This window comes from Vombatus ursinus, unplaced genomic scaffold (genome assembly GCF_900497805.2).
Source record: "Vombatus ursinus unplaced genomic scaffold, bare-nosed wombat genome assembly UNPS02014784.1, whole genome shotgun sequence".
Taxonomy (NCBI): Eukaryota; Metazoa; Chordata; class Mammalia; order Diprotodontia; family Vombatidae; genus Vombatus; species Vombatus ursinus.
In genome coordinates, this window is record NW_020954562.1 from 26,320,632 (window position 1) to 26,340,877 (window position 20,246).

General features: G+C 37.4%; 1 long non-coding RNA gene across 7 annotated transcripts in view; it reads left to right on the plus strand.

Annotated features, from left to right (window-relative positions):
* Nucleotides 1-20,246, plus strand: part of LOC114046565 — a 90,655-nt gene that overhangs the window by 61,827 nt on the left and 8,582 nt on the right. For 6 of the 7 annotated variants that reach the window (XR_003569521.1, XR_003569519.1, XR_003569525.1 and 3 more), the window contains one exon: nt 9,400-9,531. This is a non-coding gene — a long non-coding RNA (uncharacterized LOC114046565). The remainder of the gene's footprint in view (nt 1-9,399; nt 9,532-20,246) is intronic. The other variant, XR_003569523.1, reaches the window with a different exon arrangement.

Consider the following 20,246-nt stretch of genomic DNA (forward strand, 5'->3'; position numbering starts at 1 on the left):
AATAGTGGTGCTTAGCATTTATATAGTGAGTTTAATCCAGAGAGCTCAACGTGAATTTCAGATATCTATTAAATGAAAGGTGGCAATATTTTCTTCTATGTATGACTTATAGAAGAGAATCCTTATGACTTCTTAAGCAAAAGCTAATAGATGAGTTTAATACTTTTCTTTGAGAGCAAAAACACTTTTAGTCCTCAGCATATCAGTGCAAGGAAGAATACCGGATAGGGAATCAGTTGGTCAACATAATTGTCAAACTTCGGGAAATGACTGAATAAACTAGTATATTAAAATAATGGAATATTGTAATGCAAGTGATATTGATCAGTGTGGGGCATACAGGGAATTTGGAAGACATGAAATAACAGTGAGAAAACACTCAGTGGAATTATGTATATACTAACCACAACTACATAAAAGAAGAGATGGTTACACTAAAGTTGAAATGAATGCTCAAAGAATACTGAAAGGAGCATCGATGATTGTTGTGGTATAGTTATGACACTTAGATTTTAGTGACTTTGCCTCTCTAGGCTTCAGTTTCATCATATGTAATACTGATTAGGTGTTCTTCAAGATGTCTTCTAACTTTAACATTCTGTAGGACATAGAAGTAGTAACTGATACTTCTCATTTATAGCTGTTTTAGTATGTTGATTTTTTCAGAATGAAAATAATTATAAAGTATGTTTTACTGGTTTTATTAAAAAAAAGTTTAACCACAAAATTTATTATTGTACTATGTTCTCTGCCCCAATCCCTGTTTGATATTGAGAAAGAAGGGTAAATTAAGGTCATCTGAGAGGTCAAATATGATATTTAATCATTCTAGTGGACTTATTTTCTTAAATTTAGATAGAAATCTTAAATCTCAAAATGTATATAAAAATAATTTACTTAGGGTGATCTTCAGTACTCCAAGGAGTACAAGGAATCACTGATGTGATAATGCAGCTTAAAATCTATCCAGGCTTGCCCATATCCTCCTGTAAGTTTGCCATAGGGGATCTATCCAATACTCTGATAACCTTCTTCAAGTTCTCTTGACATGAAGGGAATAATTATCCATCCCTGTTCATCCCTCACTCTTGTTATGTAATCCTCCCAATTTACAAGATCATTATTAATTTAAAATGTATAGATACTTTGAAATGAGACCAAAAATTAATTGGCTCAGTTTTCAGCCATTTCAATGATAAATTAAACTAATTAACAAGCTTTTAAACTAATTCATTAACAAGCATTTATTAAGTGCCTTCTAAGTACCAAGTGCTGGGGATACATATATAATAGTGAGAAAGCCCTTCCCTTCAAGAGGCTTACTAGATTCTATAATAGATTCTATAAAATGCAAAAATTGGTTACCAAGAAAATTTTTTTTATTTTTAAATAAATCAACTTATAATTTACCAATTCAGAGACCACACGCTCATAATTGGAAAGTTATGAAGTGAATCATAGTCATTGTACTGAGTATGGTCAGACTTTAAGCTCCTAAATAAAGAAATCTAGAGATGTTTTTTTTTGACGAACTCTTTATCAACCAGCACCTGAGATGTAGGTGAGGACACCAGCGTTTTGTGCTAGAGTAGGTTAAATTATATAAGTTTAAAAAGAGAGAGAGAGAGAGAGAGGAATCTAAAATTTATGCTTAACAAAGATGCAGAACCACTTTTTCTCAATGACCCTTTTCTACCTATATAATTTGTCATATTACACTTTTCAAAAATACTTTGCACGTGTATAATGAAACTTCATGAGGATAGGCAATGCTTTTCATTTTGTCTTTGTATCCCCAGCACATACTACAGTATGTAGTAGCCTTATATGTAGTAAGCTCTTAATTGCTTGTGTTGGATTGGATTCAGTAGTTTTTGAGCTTTTTATCTCCTTAGAGATGATCCACTTTAAAACCTTCATCCTGCAGATGAACAAACAAACTGAGGCTCAGAGAGAGGAACTTCTTTTGCCCAAGTGACAGATTGAATGAGTTTGCAGAAGACTCAGCAATAGAATTAGACTTCCTAATTGGCACATTTTCTACTTCACCAAACTATTTCACACTACTAGGATGTTTTGATGTCCTGCCCTCTCTACGTAGCTGCACATCTCCAATTGCCATCTGGACATCTCCACTTGGATATCCCATAGACTGCTCCAACTCAACATGTCTAAAACAACTCGTTTTCTTTTCCCCAAAGCTTCTCCACCTCCTAACTTTCTTATTTGTGTTGGGGATACCTCCATTTTTCTAGTCACCTATTTTCTGCACTTGGAGTTCCTCCGCCTTCTCCTTCTCCCATTCCTCTTCCTCCCTATATCCAATCAATTGCCAAGTTTTGCAGATTCTACTTTCACAGCTCTTGGTTTCAAATCCTTTTTACAACTCACTTCACAGTCACCTTAGTTCAAGCCTTCATCACCTCTTGCCTAGATTTTTGCAAGAGTTTCCTAATTGATTTTGCTGCATCCAGCAATCCCCTTCCCACTCCATTTACCACAAAGCATTAAAATTGATATTTCTTTTTTGTAAGAATCATAGAATTTTTATTGTTGTGTTGTTGTTCAGTTGTGTCTAACTCTTTTATTTTTATTTTTTCCACATTCTTAATTGATATTCTTTATTTTCAGTTTCCAATATTCACTTCTACAAGATTTTGAGTTCCAAATTTTCTCCCCATCTCTTCCCTCCCCCCACCCCAAGACTGCATGCATTCTGAATACCCCTTCCCCTAATCTGCCCTCCCTTCTCTCATACCCCGCCCCTTCTCTTGTCCCCTTCCCCTTCTGTTTTCCTGTAGGGCAGGAAAACAGAAGATTTCTATACTCCATTACCTGTATATGTTATTTCCCAGTTGCATGTAAAAACAATTTTTAACATTTGTTTTTTAAAACTTTAGGTTCCAAATTCTCTTCCTCCCTCCCTCCCCACCCACCATTATTGAGAAGGCAAGCAACTCGATACAGGTTATGCATAAAGTTGATATTTCTAAAGCACATGTTGGACCGTGTTATATCTCTAATCAAGAAGCTCAGTGGCTATCTATAGTCTCTTGGATAAAATGTAAACTTTCTCTATTTGACATGTAAAGTTTTTTAAAATCTGGCTCTGTTGAGATTTAGAGGTTTAGGGGTTCCGGGACCCCCAAAATCACAATAGTTGGGTCCTGCCCAAATGAATTCAACTCAAGCCTTCTTTCAGCCAAAGACAAGGTTTTTTAGAACATCGATCGGGGGTGGGTGAGATTTAAAGAATCTGCTACGTTAGCCAGACTGTTAAGGAATCTAAACATTTGTATGGCTATTGCAAGCGGGCCAGATTTTAAGAATCTTAGCACTTAGCTAGATTTTAAGAATCTGAGCAACTTGATGGATGTAAAATGACTTTGGGAGAGATCTAGGAGTGGCAAAGTAGTTTGGAGTGACTGGAGAAGGGGTCTAAGGAAGATCTGGTTGGGAGTGGCCAGTAAACTGGGGTGAATAGACTGCCAGGGACCTGGACCACGTGGCCAAGGAGAATGGAGTCTAGATAGGATTAAGGGTGGAAAGTGGCCAGGGGCAATAGGGAGGTAACAGAACAGAATTGGGAGATTGGGTATAGCCACAATGGAAGGCCAGTTGAGTGGATTACAGCCTCAGTCAAATGCCTGGGATTTGGGAAAGTCCAGGGATTTTCCTTTTTGGGATCCAGATCCCAAAGACATGGTCTTTTCCTTTTAGAGGTTCAGATTCCATCCCCATCAGCTCTAAGCTCTCTCTGTGGGCTAAATACTCATCACTTCCTCCTCACACCCTCCCCTTCTACCCAAACTTGCCTACTTGCTCCCACCTTCCTACCTTTGCACAGGCTAGTCATGACAGAAACACTTTCCTTCCTCATTTTTGCTTCTTAGAATCCATAGCTTTTTTTTTTTTAGTTTTAGTTCAAGCCTCTTCAGACAGAAGATCTTTACTGATTTCCCCCTATTATTAGTACCAATCCCTAATATTGATTTGTATCCATTTTGTGTACATCATGTTTACTTATCTATATACATGTATTGTTCCCTGTCCCCCCCATAGAATGTAAGTTCCTTGAGGCCAGTGATAGTTTTGTTTCTTTGCCTTGCTATTCCAAGTGCCTAGCAAAGTGTTTAGCACATGGCAAACACTTAACCCTTGTTAAATGATTCACATCTCTTTAGATAAGAAATAGAAAAGGTCCCATCTAGGAAAAAGATTTCTTTCTAACTTTTTGCATGACTCTTCTACAAACAGTTGTATTTCTAATACCTTGTGATTCTTCTCTCTAATCCTGAGGAAATAGCTGAACTAAGAACTCTATTTTGTCACAAAGTTGACAAAAGTTAACCACCATGATTGGTTGGTTAAAAAAAAAAATTATAAAGGAAAGAAATTGCCTTTTGCTGTATTATAGTTAATACTTTATTTGTTAGTGTTTATTGAGTTTTAGTAATATACCTTAATCTTTGAAGAAATTTATATTTTATCATGCACTAATCTTCTGAATACAGACAACTGATGAGTTTTCCATTTTATTCACAATTTCTTAGGCATATATTGTCAAGAGGTATTAAGATAACATTTCATTAAGCGGGGATTAACTGGACTAGTTGAATATATTCTCTCTCCTGCTATTACTTAGCATCCTTTCCTCTTTGGAAATTCTTAGCTCTCTGATTGTACCACATTCTGCTGAGCCTCATCACAGCTTAGAAGTGAGGCTCTCTCCTTTCTCCACAACTTTTAACAAGTTGATCATTGAATAGAAATCAAAAAGGTTTTCATCCCTACCTTGCTCCATGCCATCATTGTGAGTGATTTTAATGTCCATGGAAAACATGTTCTTCATCCTTGTAACTTAGATCCATGAGCTAGATGACACAGTGAATCTCAGAGTACTGGACTAGGAGACAGAAGCTGTGAGTGCATATCTGGTCTTAGATACTCGATGTGTGACATTGGACAGGTCACTTAACCTCTGCCTCAGTTTCCTTATCTGTAAAATGGAAGTAATAATGGTACTTCCCTCATGGAGTTACTGTGAGAATTAAATAAGAGAATATTTGTTAAGTTGTAAAGGTTTTTTAGGATAACAGTTGGCCCCTACCCTAGAATCTTTCCTTTTTTAGCCTTCTGCATTTTTCTCTCTTGCCAGCCTGTTCCCCTGAACAGCCTCCACCTTGTTTTCAGAGGATCATAGCTTTAAAGGTAGAAGGAACCACAGAAGCCATTGAATCCAACCCTTCCTTTTACAGATATGGAATATGAAGCGCAAAGAAATTAAATGACTTGCCCAGGGATCCCAGGTTTTCCTGATTCCAAATCCAGTGCTCTATGTATTATGTCATCCTGCCAATAGTAATAACTAACATCTAAGTAGTACATTAAAGTTTGTAAAGTGCTTTACATGTGAATCATTTGTGTATATTTTATATAAATTACATATACATACAAATTCTACACACAACATGTGTATGTGTATAATTGACTCTCACAAGAACTCTAATAATAGCAGGTGCTATTACTCACATTTTATAGATGGGGAAATTAAGACTAATTAAGTGTCTGAGGTAGGACTCAAACTCTAGGCTTTCTGAAGTGGAGCAGTTATCCACTGTTCCAACTGTTTGCTTTCAGTCCTGGCTTCGGGAGTGTTGCTAGGGAAAAACAACAATAATAATAACACAAAACTCTGGTTACTGATCTGCTACAAATTTGTCTTATTTCATTTCTTTGTTAATTCATTTCTTACTGGTACTGTTCAAAAACATTTCCATTCTAATTATGTAATTCCACCTCTGACACCACTCAAACTTCAACCTTTCTAAAATTCTTACAAAAAAATGTATTGGCACTCAGATAAAGTTGATTTGGTTCATTACTGTGATGACTGATTTAGAGCTAAAAGGGGTTTTAGGGAATCTTCTAGTCCAAGCCCTTCCTTTTACAGATGGAGAAACTCAGTCCCCAAACACTCAAGTGACTTGCCCCTTATCACAGAGTAAATGACAAAGCCAGGATAGGCTATCAGGCTTGCCACTACCTCCTCATACCTTTCTGGCTTTGGGTTTGATTCCATTTTCACCATCAACATTCTGTGAATTCCATGAGAGCTTAATTCTTGAGACATTTGGATTTCAAGTCCTGAATGAATACTAATAATTTTCTATTCTTATTAAAAATAAAAAAGACTACTGTTTTAATTATTCTTTTCCTGGAGATAGATTTGTAATTACCTTATACTTTACAGGATCAGTATAGTAACATTATTTAAAAAAAAAAAAGATCTTAATGAATGTTATTTCCCCTAAGTATTTGGGAACTAATGAAAGTCTAAATTTGTAAAGGTATCTGTCACAGTAAAGATAGTAAATTTGGGGGTTGGAGGGGTGAGAACAATCAGCCAACATTCAAAGATAAACACTTTAAAAGCTACTTTAAACTCCTGTAAATGGTACAAAAAGGGACAGGGCTTCCTGATGATTTACTACATTAAGAAATTAATTCTGCATTCCCAGTGGACAGAGACAAGAATTACAGCTGAAACCTATTCCACTTCCAAAATCTGTGGCTACTTGTGGCTAATTGCTTGGAGTATCGCAATGGTGTTTTTTCATAAAGTAGAAAGTTAACTTTAGCATTTAGGGAACTCTCTTTGTACACAGTAATCTTGGATGAACGAGAACCCAGTGGTAAATTTGGAGCATAATGAGGAGGTAGTGAAAGAACAGTGTGTTGCTGCACTTAAATGATGAGTCTGATTCTCCACCCTGTAGAGCAGAGTTCAGACTTCTGTGATGCCACAGATTTTCACACAAAAGTAAAGAGGAAGTTGCATGAAGAGCAAAGAATGAAAGAATCAGAGAATTTTATGACTGGGAGGGGATCTTAGAGAAAATTCAGTCTCATATCCTCATTTTACAGCTGAGGAAACATTCCTAGACAGAAGACATGACTTATCCAAAATCACACAGGTAGTATTTGACTGGGATTTGAGCTGAACTCTTTTGAATTCAAATCTTGTGTTATACAATGCATTGCATTGCATGAACTCATATATGGGCTAAAGAAGTTATAAGTTCACTTGAAGATTAGCCTAGATTCCTGAATAGGTTAGGATGAAACCTACAGTATACCAGAGCCCCTGGGAAAACCCCAAAACCAAATAGAGGGTGATTATCCAGGGCTGGATGGACTGATCAAATGCTAGTGATTTGTCCTTCAGATTTCAAATAGTCCTTGTTCTGAGGAGAACATTGTTTTGGAAGATATGTGGCATGGTATCATCTAAATGATTATTTAAATAAAATTGGATCTTTCCAGAAAATAATAAATTTATTAATCAGTCTAGAGACTAATTTAAAGACTAGATAAGAAAATCATATCTCTTGTGGCATTTCAAAAGTTAAAGACAATTTTGGGGTAATTAACAATTTTATTAATAATACTAGCATTTTAATAAAAGGTCTACGGCACTCTTGCATGCCAAAGACAATCATGGTGGTGGGCTCAGAGCAATCAACTCTGGTTAACAATTAATGAGAAAATGAATATTACAATGAAGGGCTAAGAGTGAAGTGTCACTAGACTATCTCTATATCCAGATCACCCTCAGCCTTGGGCAGTCTAGACAAAAGGATCTATCTCCACCCAAGCTTAGTTGAGTGGCATTCCTTGTAGTGTTAGGTGGGGTCTAACCTAGATTAGGGAGAGTTAATTCAATGTCCTTCAAGAAACTGAACTTTGAAATGAAGATGATAAAAAAAGGGGAACTCTGGATCTCCCCAATCATTGGTTATTAATAATAATTTCTTTTATAATATATTCACCTAAATAACTAATGATTGAACCTCTCTGTACCTCTTCTGGAAAAGGTAGAGAGACATGGAATGGATGATAGTAAAAGTAGATAGATTTGAAACTAGTTGAACTGGACTCAATAGTCTTTCATGATTCAATGTCAAGTCAAAGAAGCACTGGTTCTGAAGTCAGATGACCTGAGTTCAAATACCACCTCTGCCATGACTTTTGTAATCTTGACAAGTCGTTTAACCTACCTTAAGTCTCAGTTTTCTTCTTTGTAAAATTAGGGTATTGAACTAGAGGCCATTTAAGGTCCTTGACATTAGGGGACCTGGGTGGAATCCTGGCTGTCAAGCTTTCAGGCAATTCACTTTGCCTCCCAGAATTCATTTTCCTCATCTGTAAAATGAGGAAATTGGACTGAATGACTCCAGGTCCCTTCTGGCTTTAAAGCTAGGGATCCCAAGAAGTTGTCAGGAAAGCTCCAGTGAAGAGACCCAGGGATCTGTGCTTACCCCTTTACTATTCAGTATTCTGATTAATGGTTCACAGTGAGAGGATTAGTATTGGTGGAGTAGAAAGGTAACTGGCCTTAAAGCTGAGAAAACTTGGGTTTAAGTCTTGCCTCTGACATACACTGGCTGGGTGATAGTAACAAGTCACTAAGCCTCCTAGTTCTTTGAGCAAATCTATGAGTCAAGGTTGCAGAGAAGGTACAGACCTGCAGGGGAAGAGAGTTTCTTCATCCAGGAGTTCACTGGGACCACCAGAATCACAGGCCCATCCCTCAATCTTCTCTCATTGACACAGATAAAGACAAAGATGACATGCTTTTGAAATTTTCAGACGACCTATAATCTGATATCAGGATTCCAAAAGAGGAAATCAACCCAGAGAAGATCTGCTTTAGGATAAGTGCAAAATCCAACATTTGGGTTCCCCAAATCAGCCTCAAATATATGACAAGAGAGGCATTGCTAGAATAAGTTGTCTGAAAAAGATATGGGGCTTTGGTGGACTGACAGGTTACTAGCTGATTCAACAATGTGACCTCACATGTGGACATGAGCACAGCTTCCAGGAATAAAGAGGTTGAGAGTCACCATGTAGTCTGCCCTGATGTGATCATATCTGGAGCATCCTGAGTGACATCAGTAAGCTAACAAGCCTCCAGAAGAGAGCCAGAATGGTGCCAACCAGGATGAGCCAGTCCCATTTGAGGCTTATCTAAAGGAACCAGGGAAGATGTTTAGACCTTCAGGGTGATAGGATTGCTATCCTTAAGTTTTTGAAGGGCAGTCATGTTGGAAAAGGGATTTGATTAATTGTTTGGTCCCAGGTAGTAGAGCAAGAAAAGAGACCACATTAGGCTTGATGTGAGGAGAAACTTCCTGTCGGAGCTCTACATAAATGGAAGGGGCTGTCTTGAGAGGCAGGAGGGTTCCTCTCACTGGGAGTTTTCAAACAGATGCTACCACTGATGATCATTAGCTATCACAGGGAGAATTAATTTTTATGCATTGAATGTACTAGATGACTAGTGAGGTCCCTTCAAACTCTAAAGTTCTATGAATTTTTGATTCTGTACCTCAGGCTTGAGTCAGCCACACGTGGACTGTGCTGTTGGACCTACCAGAGGACATCCCATCACCACCACCTGCCGGGATTAGGCCTTGCATCTCCAGAGCTGGGTTAGAACTGGACTGGCCTTGAGTAGGAGGTGAGGTAAGAACATGTTGGCTTTTGTGTACAGATTAATCACATGAGCTATGATTAGCAGGGCATGCATTTTCTACTAGTGGTTTTGGATTTAAACTGATTGATCAACACTCACAACCAATGGCACATATTTGACCCACAACTGGTTTGCGGTTAAGGCTAATAGCTAATTGGCTTACAAAGAAATCAACCAAGCATCAGCACTAACTGAATCGATGATGAATAAGGACTATGATGATAATAATAATAATAATAATAACTCTCTTTATACAACAGGTTTCAGTTCACAAAGCACTTTCCCCTGTGAAGTTAGTATTATTATACCCATTTTACATATTAAAAAGTGGGAGCTTATGAAGTGAAGAGACTTATCTAAGGTCACAAGGTCATAAAGGTCAGCTGGAACTTTACTCAGTTCTTCAGGTTCTTTATCCATATTTCCACTACACTTTTGAACTGAAGGAACATATAGTTCCATAAAGTACTTTATAAATTGTAATAAACAGTCTTGTTTTTAGATAGAACTTAACATGAAACATACTTCTTTTTGGCAGATAGGGCAGAGGACTGTGGATGTTGAACAAGGTAAAAACCATGATCAGCTATGGTCACTGTGTCATTTGACTTTAAGTGTTTTTCTTTATGACAAGAAAGGGCAGTGATTAAGGGAAGTTACTGTGGTATAAAAAGAAAAAGCAACAATAATTTTTTTAAAGGCATTGTCCCAAATGTAAAGTATTAAAAGGCCCTACTAGATCAGAGATCTAGAATCTCTGGAGATCTTGGACCAAGGTTAGACCTTCATAAAATGAATCATTTAGTTAAAAGTAGCAACTGCTAGTAGGGCCTGCCACTTTTCTTTTATCTCAGACAAGACCTCTTTATCTTCTCAAGAACTACCTTCAAGGGCCACACTGTATTTGAAATGGCATTTGAACCTAGTCTTTTATCTAAGCCACTACTTCATACTGCCAGCCTCTTCTTAACTCCACTCTGTTCCTTACCCCAGACCTAGCACAGGGATCTGTATATAGTAAGCAACAGATACTTGTTTTTGAATTCTTCAAACTAAAGAAGCAGAGTCTGCAATGTCCAAGTTGGACTATAGGAATTCTAAAGTCCTTTCCAGCTCTAAATCTATGATCCTATGATCCCTTGACAACGCATTTCAGTGTCTTGTAATCTTTAAGGTCAGAAAATTCTTCCTAAAATTTGGTTTAGCCCTTCTTGCTGCACCCTAAATTGAGAAGCCTCTTTTTTCCTTCAATCTCTGGAAATAAAAGAAAATGTCAACACCATCTTAAAATATTATATAGATTTCATATATTTGAAAAGTGATCCACGTAACTCTTCCTCCATGGGATAAGCATATCCACAAAGGAGTGTTTTTCTTCTTTATTATCCCCTTGATTTTCACTTAGCATTGAATTTGAAAATACCAAATGGAATATAGTTCCCTAATAATTAGGCTTGGCTAATGTTGTGCATGGTAGTTGTTTTGTATTGCTATAACTCAGTCTTTTAAAAAAGTGCATTTTCAGGGTGGCATAATTGATGGCTGTATATGGAACTCAACATAGAACTAATAAACACATTTACTTAGTGCAATTTTTAAAGAGCATCAAACTGGAAATTCCCATTGTAACTCTAGTGCGCAGGAGTCTTGGACTTGCATTCCACTTTGCTCAGGCGAGTTAATTCAATTCTGTTTCATTCTATTAAAAGTTTAAGAATTAATTAGAGGAGGGCAAATCACAGCTTCTGATCTTTCTATTAAATCAGTCGCAATGATGTTTGTCTGTGGATGAACAATCCAAGCACTGACCATGAAAAACATGGAGAAAATTGTGAATGAGACTGCAGAGAACACTCTTAGCAAAGTTGCATGGATTAAAAATTCAATTTGAGCTAAACTTCAACTCAAATGTCTCCAACACTATTATCAAATTGACATCTGTTATTGGCCTCTACAAGAGGACTCTCTGCAAGATGTGATGTGCCCCCTGGTGGTATTGTAATTAATCCAATCAAAGACTTACTTGCAGAGTATCAAAATAAACACAACAGGGTTGATTGGATAGACAAGAGATGTGGCACCTTCTTTCATATCTTTATTTTGTGCCTGTAGTTTGATGACATTGTTTTAACAATCTTCATTAATGCAATGGCCTATGTACCCTTATTTTTAAGAAATGAATTGTGATGTACAATAGCAAGCATTCTTATTTTCTCATTTCATTCAGTGACATTAGGTTTCTAGATTCTCAAAAGCAAGAATATGACTGAGGTTCTATAAAAAAGCACTATATAGTAGAAGGAGACCTGGAGGTTCAGGTCCCAGCCATATTTCCCCTGGGGCCTTGGTCAAGTCACTTAACTAACCTCTCCTCTTGAATGAAGGGATTTAGCTAAATCACCTCTCAGGTTCCTTTCCATTCTAAATTTGTGATCCTACAAGTCACTTAATTTTTCTAGGCTGCAGTTCATTTATTTTCAAAATTTTGAGGTTGGATGAAGTGATTTCAAATAACCCTTCTTGTTCTAGATCCTAGGATTTGCTAAAAATCTAGAAAGCATTACAATAAACTTACAAATTTTACTTCTTCTGTTCACTTGGCAAAGTCTTCTTGTTCTTCGTTCCTCAACCGGTCTATTTGTTTAGTTGAGTTTTATCATAAGAACACTGCAAAGCCCAACCTGAAATATTATGACTAGTGCCTAGTTATCTAGGATACGGAAAGCAGTAATACAATGATGTAGCAATATGGAAGAAGCTCTCTGTAGAGAAAAGACTAACTGCAGATCATGTAGCGGTACCATTAATTTTAGAGGTGGAAAGGCCTAGGTTCTGTGTTTTCAATCAATCAATTAACAAACATTTATTAAACATCTATTGTATGCCAGGCACTATGCTAAACACTGTATTTCTTCCTAAGATGTTTGAGAATTCACATGCAGAAGAAAAATAATCAAAATGTTAAATTATATAAGGTTGAGAGTTGATATGGTCACTGGTGAAAGTGACCCCTTCCCCCAAATCCCTTTTAGCTCTATTAGCCCTAGCCCCATAGCCATCTTTGCTCTTTTAGCATCATTAATAAAGTTTTCCTTCCATAAACTATTTTTGCTACATTTAAATATACATAAGTAGATTTTTCTCCATCTCAAAAAGTTCTACCTAATCCACTCTTGTTATCTTAAAACTATATCTCTCATCTCATTCAATTCACTTGAACAAGCATTTATTAAGTACCTATTATATGTTAGCTACTGGGCTTGCAAAAACAAAAATGCCACAGATCTTTCTAAAAGTCTGTTAGGAAAAAACAGGTACACAGACAATTAAATATAAAAGTTAATTTCTCAAGAGAGGGCACACATAGGTCTAATAGAATGGGAGCTCCAGAGGACACAGTGGAAGTGCTGGGTAGTGTTCAATAGGAGTGATCTGCACAGTTATAAGGGAACATTCTGAGAAGTTTCTGTATTCTTTTAAAATTAAATAGTAAATAAATCAGATTCTGGTTTACTTTATCCCCTTCCTCATTCATATCCAAACTTTACAAACAATCTGTATATTAGTACTGTTTCTATACCCCCTTCCCTGTCTTTTTCTTCTTGATTCCTTTAATTTCTACTGGTAGACACCAGATCTGTCTTCACAAAGACAACCTCTTTGTGGCCCAGATCTTTCTTATCCTCTCCAACTTTTCCTCAAGATTTGATCTGATTTGGAACTCTTTCTTCCTAATTTTTATGTCCTCTTCTCTTTGTTCCTCATAATATCCACCTTCCCTTGGTTCCCAACACAGAAAGGACAGATGTGAAGTTATACAAGCTGTCATTCCTGACATGGACATTGCTTAGAAAATGAAAGTGACTATTCTATAGATTATTTGGGAGAGATAACATTTTTGAAAAGTGGCAGACAATATATGTTGAAAATAAAATATTGAATTGGTAACAGGCATTTTTAGACTCCTCACTTAAAAAACAAACAAATAAAAAAAGGAACATGTAAAATGACCTTCTAAGTTTTAAGTTTTTTTGAGAAACTCACATAGCAGAAATCAGCAAATAATAATCCTAGTCATAAGAGAAAAGAAGAGAAAAGACCACCCACAATGGAGAATACTCAGACTCGTTCATCTAGAGATAAAATTAAGCAAAATAATTGAAGTTGCATATCTTTAATTGGTAGCTCAGGGTTTAAAGCTAATGACTTTGTAAACAAGGGGCTATAAGTTCAACTGCCATTGAGGCCTGAAGCTATGACAATTTTTTGATAGGTAGCATGGGAAGAGTACTAGATTTGTAGCCAGAACAACTAAATTTGAATTCTATCTTCTCAATCTACCAACTTTACCACATTAGATAAGTTACTTCACCTGAGACTCATTTTTCCCACCTGTAAAATAGGGTAATAATAATATTTAAATGTAATATAGTTGATAAAACATTGAATTCTAAGAAATTTATTTAACCTCTCTAAGCCTCAGTTTCCTCTTTTGTAAAATGAGAAGGAAATTTATAAGGTCTCTTTCAATTCCAAATTTTACAGTATGAACCCACCTCATTTGATTATTGTGAGAATCAGGTGAGGTAAAGTGCTTTGTAACTGCATGTACTATTTACATGTAAACAGTTATTATTGTCTAACAGTGGAGTTCAGAATTATCTCCTAAAAGGTGGGGGATAGGGAAATGAAGAAAAACATCTGTGATCTGATACTTTTCATACCAATGTATGGATCAAGTTGTGGATCAAACTGCTGTTTCCTAATCAAGAAGTCAACATAAACTCTGAAAATGTGTGTTTAAGTGTGACTAATTGGTAATGGATTGCATATTTTCATGTTAAGGTTGTCATTGTTAAAAAGTGACATTGCATGTGATCAGAGTCAATGGCTGCAAGTGTGTCCTTACAATCCATGAAAGAGTCCAGTGTTTGCAGATACTTATGATCCCATGACGACATAGTCTGGTGGAAAGCAGTTTGGGCCAGGAGTGAGGACACCTCAGTTCTTGTCTAAACACTTCCACCAGTGGACTGTGTGATCTGGAACAAGTCACCTTCTCTCTAGGGCTCTCAATTTCTCCTCCAAGATAAAAGAAATTCTAGACTTTGAGCTGGAAGGTGAAGAATTACATACATAAAAAGGTGAAGAAACTTGTTCTTGTCACACCCTTTAATACCTAGGATTGCCAGTCAGTCACCAAGCATTTACTAAGCACCTACTATATGCCAGGCTGGTACTACTTTAAGCATTCAGAAGATAAAAGTGAAACAAACAGGCCTTTCACTAGAAGAATCACATAGAGAACAAAAGGAGGACAAAGAGTTTTGAGAGGGAGGACACTGATGGCTGAGGAGGAGGAATTCAGGAAGACTTCATGTAGAAGGTGGAATTTGAGCTAAATTTTGAAGGAAACCAGGGTTCCAAGAGGTTAACTTGAAGAAATGAATTCTAGGCTAGGAAGCAAGAAGTTCAAAAGCAGAGATAAGCCTTATTTGAGGAAAAGTAAATAGGCTACTGTGTCTGGACCAGAGTTTATGAATGAGAAAAATAACTGGTAATAACTGCCCTACCTCAGAAAGTTATTATAAAAATATATTTCAATATGGTAAAAGATCCATTATATAAATTCATGTGGGTATTTCCTCCTGTGATAGGGATTCCTCCCCACCCACATATGTAGGTTAATCTAGTTCTTGCTATAAAAGGCTAGGAAGCAGTCCCTAAAACTTTATGGCTCACAGGGCCAAGACTCAGACCAGAGGGCTCTTGGCAGCTTTCTAATGGCCTCAAGCCATGGTATTATGGCTTCCTGGTCATCTAAAGGCAAAAGTCTCACCTGTGTGGAATCAAGGTGCTTCTGATTGGCAGCTATCACAAGACCACATCAGTCATCATATCCTGCCCTCCTGGTTTTCTGTATGGAGATGAAGGGGACCATCTACCTAGGCTGAGTATCCTTTCTATGTTCTGGTTTATGTAAACATCTGAATGACCTATCGGTGTCTAATTTTGTTCCAATATTAGACCTAAACTACCAAGGAACAGGCCTGAGTCAGATTGAGTCCACCATACCTCTACTGATATAGAATCATATATTGAGCTGCAGTGACCCAAATTTTATTACGTGGTATCTAGCTTTCCATTGTTGAACCTCTCTAAACATAGCCAGGCTGGATCTCCACGAACTTAGAATCCACCAAAGGGGCATTCTTGATGTCTTTCCAGACTGGGAGGCCCTCCAGAAGCTTGTGCCCCGTTGGCATAGTTTTCAAAAACCCTAAGTCATCACCACACCATGATGAGGCTTAGGAGAAGGACTTTGGTGAAGGCATCGCAAAGATAATATAGCACATGCTTTAGAATGCTTGAGAAAAACATTGTTGTCTAGTGCAAGACATATAATTATGGGGTATATTATTATCATGTAACAGTTGGGTCAAGTTAAGAATTTGTGCTCAAAAATTCAATTCAATAAGCATTTATTGGTTACCTACTATATATAAGACACTCCTTGGAGTTGGGGATACAAAACCAGAAACAGAACAGTCCCTGTCCTCGAAGAGTTTGTATTTAATTGGCTTGTTCAGTGAGGGAAAGGACAACATGTATATGGATAAGGAAATAAGAAATATAAAGTATTGAGGGAGATATCTACTAACCAGGGGGATCAGGAAAGCACGTAGGACAGTTAACCTGAGCAGAGCCTTGAAGGATTCCATTCCTAAGGATTCCTGGAAGTCAAAGTGACGTGGAAGGACCAGTCTAGGTCTAGGGCAAGTTGTGCAAAAGGCAGGGAAATAAAAGAAATGTCCTATTCATCAGATCAGTTTGGTTGGAATGTTGTTTATGAGGAAAAAATGTGAAATCAATCTGGAAAGGTAGTTTGGAGTCATTTCAGAGGCGTTTAAAGCCAAATTCTTGGCAGAAGACTTGGTATTTTATCCTAGAGAGATGATAGGAAAGCACTAGGGAGCTACTGAGGTTTCTTTAACAGGAATGCAACATGGTCAGAATGTGACAAAAGGCAAGAGTGTAAAGAGGTGGTTAATACTTGAGTTTATCTTTTTGTAACAATTCACTCTTTTTTTAGTCTCTTCATACCTATCACACTGAAAACAATATAATTGCTTTTGTTTTACAGTCACTTGTATTACCTTTTCTCTATTTAGTACCTAAAGTTACTCATGATTTCATCTGAATTAATTTTTCTTAAAAACTCACAGTTCATATAGTTATAGTGCAGCCTCCCTAACCATTTGTCAATTGTGTATAAAATAACTAAGCATTCCTTGCATGGAATGCTTTAACCACATCATCAATTTCTTACATCATCTGCTGCTTTCAGTCATTATATAGATTGCCTAACAGCCTTAACAGACCAAATGCTTGATTTCAGCCCTTGCCTGCAGTATATATTTATAAAAACATGAGCAAGGCAGCATGACTGGTCAGAATAATAAACTGAAAATTCAGACTCAGAAACTAATCCCTTGTCAGTCATTGCTTTAGTGAGTGTGAGATTGTTGTCTGATGTTCTATGACTTTGAGCAAGTAGTTTCCGTCTCAGGACCTGAGTTTCGCCTCCTTTGTACTTGTAATGAAATAATCGTTGAGCCCCTTGTTTAAAGTGGTTAGCTGAGTTTGTTAAAATGTCATGCTAATGAGGCTGAGGGCATGGGATCGATCAGCACCTAGGACAATTAGTTGAACTCTGTTCAGTGTACATGGGCTGGAACTCAAGCTCTAAAAAATGCATGTCCTTGGTCACAAGGGGGATTAAGCCTGAGAAAGTGGCATAGATCAGTGAAAATCCATTGCTACTGCTTAATGATGGGTCACTCTGCAATGGGGTGGGTCAGGCCCCACTAGTAGAATGGGGACAGAGAGATAGAGGTCTGAGCCTCTCAATACAAGTTTTCAGGAAGAAAAGAAGATAGACTCATAACTTAACTTAACAATACCTTCAATAAAGCCCTTACTAAGGACATGTTAATTAACACTTAAATTCCTAAAAACCCCATTTTAAAATAATATTTTCCTCCCTGTGAAATAAGGGTTGTATGTCTTCATATAAAATAGCCCAGAGCCACTGTGGTAACTGGACTAAAGAATAAGGAGTATAGGCTTCTACTTCCAGTTCTGCCTTTAATTAGCTGTGTGACCTTGGACAAGTCAGATCAATCCTTCCTAGAGAGAGTTTTCTCATCTGTAACATGAGGGGGGTAACATCAGATTATCCCAAGGTCTTGCCCCATTCTAAAGTTGTATGAATTTGTGATTATGAAGGACAGGAGTTCCCTGTATACCATCTGTTGAATGTCAGATTCAACAGTGAAACATTTTAGCTCTGAAAAATTTGCCTTTAATCTTCAGCAACACCTTAGACTCCTAGTATCTAAGGAAAACTAAGCTGATTGCATTAAATGGCTTTGCTTATATAGTTTATGAGCAAATGTTTTGGTTTGCTTTAGATAACACTGTGCCACACTTGCTAAGATACAGTTTTGTAAATAAGTTATTTTAAATATATATTATATATATATATACACATATCTTTGTGTGGGAAAAATGATGGAAGCAAAAGAAAAATGTCTGAGGAAAGCAGTTAACTGAGAATAATAATAATAATAATAAGTAACAGGTCCTAGGATAAGACCTTGGGATATATTAAAGCCTTGCCTTTGAATGAAGCCCTGAATGATACTTTTGTTTAACCATGAACAGACAATCAGGAATCTGCTGTGCTACTATTTTGATTTCAGGATGGGTTAGTTGAGACTAGGCCTTCAGAGACAGATTGATCAGGTGTAAGGAGATTCCTTTTACAACCCTGGTACTTTGGTCAGTTTAAAAAAGACAGCTGTTGTTAGAGGATAGAAGCATTCATTTACTATTGACTCAATAAGCATGTGTTAAGCACCTTTGTGTAGCAGCCTCTTTGGGAAGATAAAGAGGAAAATGAAATAATTTCTGCCCTCAAGAAGCATACATTCAATTAAGGGAAAAGAACAAGATAGATAAGTAAATACCAAATATAGACAAAGTACTCAGGTTGGAAGTTACTAGCAACTGAAGTAATGGAGTAGGAGCATATTGGGGGGAGGGGAGGGAGTCTGGGACAGTGGCAAAATGGGCATAAATCTCCAGGCATGGAGTTGTGGAGTCAAAGGGTTTAGGTTCAGTCAAATTTCAACTATGACCTTGGGTAAGTCAGAAACTTAACATAAATGTAAAGGTAACCTCTTCGGACCTCAGGTTCATCATCTGTGAAATGAGTTGGTTTTCCAGTTCTATATCCCATATTTCCCCACCCTCTCCATTCAGCCTTCCTTTTTTTCTTCAGCTAAATAGTTCAGCCAAAGGATGGCCAGTGAAAATGTCAAAGACACTCCCAACATAAATAAAAGGGGTTTTAGAGATCAGCTAGTGTCATCCTTTCACTTCATAGTGACTTGCCTAAGGTCACACAGGTTGTCAATGACACAGCCAGAAATCAAACCCACCTCTCTAATTCAAGTATGATAGCACAATTATCTCAAATAGACAAGGGGGTTGTTGTCTCCACGGTAGGATTTGAGGAGGGCCAGGAAGAGCTTCCTCCTCAAAAGCAGCTGTCAGCCTTAACATTTGTCTTTAGATAGTCTTTCTTTGAGGCTTAGAATGTTTTCCTTTTTTGAATTCCTGATTAAAACAAAGATAAAGCTAGAAGATTGGCATTTTGACCTTTTTAAGTTTAGCAAGTGTTACCTTAGGGTTGCCTACTAGCTGTGAAAAAGGTGGTCTAGACACAGGGCTTCTTAAACTTTTTCTACTCTCGACTCCTCCTCTCTCCCTACGCTTCTTAAACTGTGGGTCACAGGGACCCACAGGGAGCAGAGGAGAGGGAAGGAAGGGAATAAGCATTTATAGAACACCTATTAATGTGCCAGGCACTGTGCTGAGCTTTTAACAGAGGATCATTTGAGCCTCACAAAAACAGTTGAGGAAACTGAGGCAAATAGAGGTTAAGTGATTTGCCCAGGGTCACTCAGCTAGTGTCTGAGGCTGGATTTGAACTGAGGTCTTCCTGACTCCAGTCCTAGCACTCTATCCACTGTGTTATTAGTGCCTGGATGGGCAGCTAATTGTACTATTTTTTAAATGAATTGAAAAAAGCTGTAGGTTCCACATTTTCGTTTTTTAATAGTTGTATGAACTTAGACAGTTGCCCCTTCCAACCTCATTTTCCCCATAGAAGCCTTAGATGTGAATTTCAACTCAGTTTCAACCCATGAGATCTTCGGGCAAGTCACTTAACATCCCCAAACCTCAGCTTTCTGTTCTATAAAATGTGAGACCTCTACATTGAATGAACATTAGAGTGCTTATAGTGCCTGCTCATGGAGTTTTTGTGAGGATTGAAAGAGTAAAGGGGAGCCCTGATATGTTGTTTTAAATGTAATTTCACAGTTTTGCATGCTTCATGGTGTTCTGAAAAGCCCTAGGGCTATAATCCATCTCCTGTGGCGTTGCACATGTTAACGACAGGCAACTCTTAGTCACACACAAATCATCTGTTATAAAATATTAGACAAAAGACTCTAAAATCTAGAGATCATCTCACTCACCACCTTCATAGAAAATATTGCTTTGGAACGGTGAAGTGGCTGACCTGGGACCACACAAAAGTGGACAAAATAAATCAATAGGGCTTTGTTTTTTG